This window comes from Elaeis guineensis, chromosome 1 (assembly GCF_000442705.2).
Source record: "Elaeis guineensis isolate ETL-2024a chromosome 1, EG11, whole genome shotgun sequence".
NCBI classification, from domain to species: Eukaryota; Viridiplantae; Streptophyta; class Magnoliopsida; order Arecales; family Arecaceae; genus Elaeis; species Elaeis guineensis.
Window position 1 is genome coordinate 74893274 of NC_025993.2, and position 1500 is coordinate 74894773.

The 1500-nt window shown below is 38.3% G+C and overlaps 1 non-coding gene across 1 annotated transcript; it reads left to right on the forward strand.

The window, feature by feature from the left end:
- Positions 1 to 914: 914 nt before the first annotated feature.
- On the forward strand, positions 915 to 1020 carry LOC140854882 (small nucleolar RNA R71). Its single transcript, XR_012137976.1, has one exon. It is a non-coding gene; the product is annotated as a small nucleolar RNA R71 (small nucleolar RNA).
- Positions 1021 to 1500: the final 480 nt, after the last annotated feature.

Here is a 1500-nt window from a genome sequence, read left to right on the forward strand (position 1 = left end):
ATTGGTTATACTAGTATGTTCAATGACCTTCCCACTTCTTAGAGTCATGATTGATTTGGTATGTTCAGAAAAAACTTTTGGGGTATTAGAGCTCTCAATCACAAATTGCCCTCTTGGGTTGCTGTTTGGTTGGCTAGGTAATTTTCCTCCTTCCCTCCTACTGAATGCAGTCGCTAGTTGACCTATTTAGATCTCTAGCTTAGCAATGGATTATGTGTGAGAGTTAAGGATCTGAGTGTTCACTTCTAATCGTTCTAGTGCTTTCAGAACTTTTTTCTCAAAAGCTGAGCTGTGACCAGTAGTAGATGGTTGAGGAACATTTTGAAATTGATGGTATAGTCCATGCCTATATGTTGGGTCCTGATATTGAGGTCGAGGTGTGGCAGGACCAACCACTGGTTGTGGTCTCCAGAAAAAATTTGGATGGTTTCTCCAGCCGGGATTATAAGTGTTTGAATAAGGATCGTTTCCTGATCTGCGAGCTTGTTGGACTTGAGCTTGTTGAACCTGCTCGTGCACAAACTCAGAAAATTGAGGTGTGGCTGGGCATTCACTAACAAAATGGTTCGGACTTGCACACAATGCACAAACTTCTTGGATTGGGTTAGGTGGAATCGGAGATTATCCAGTATTTAGAAGACGATCTAATTTTTGGGATAGTTCATCTACCTTATGATGGATATCTATGGCATTTCCTACTTCATATATTCCACCTCTCTTTGGGTTTAACATGGGTTTATCTCTAATAGAGGCAGACATATGATGTAATAAATTTTTACTTAAAATTTCAAACAGTTGCCATGCCTCATCCTCACTTTTTAGCATGAATATCCCATCGCATGATGCATCGATCATTTGTCGATGTCTTTCAGATAGCCCATCATAAAAATATTGGATTAACTGCCACTTGGGTACAACATGGTGGGGATATTTTCTAATAAGGTCCTTTAATCTCTCCCATATTTCATGAAACATTTCTCCATCTAATTGGAAAAAACTAGTTATGGCTTTCCTTATTTGTTTAGTTTTTTTTATGAGAAAATATTTCTTGAGAAACTCTCCTTGCAGCTGGTCCCAAGTTCATATAGTCATGGAATCCAAAGTATGTAGCCAGTATTTGGCTTTGTCCTTAAGTGAGAAAGGGAATAATTTTAACCTAAGAGCATCATCAGAGAAGTTGTGAATTTTGACAGTTGAGCATATCTCAAGAAATTCTTCAAGATGTTTATAAGGGTCCTCATTACTAAGTCCATAAAATGAATGTAACATTTGGATTATACTGGACTTAATTTCATATTGAGTGGCCTCCATAGGGGGCACTTGAATACAAGGAGAGTAGGTATATGTGGAAAGAGTAAAGTACTCCTTCAATTGCCTGGGTGGATCATTCTCCTGATTTTGATCCATATTTTTACGTCTGTTGGCTCTAAAGGTTCTTTCTATTTCTAGATCAAAAGGTTGGATTTCTGGTCGTAACGATCTACGACCAAGTATACACCT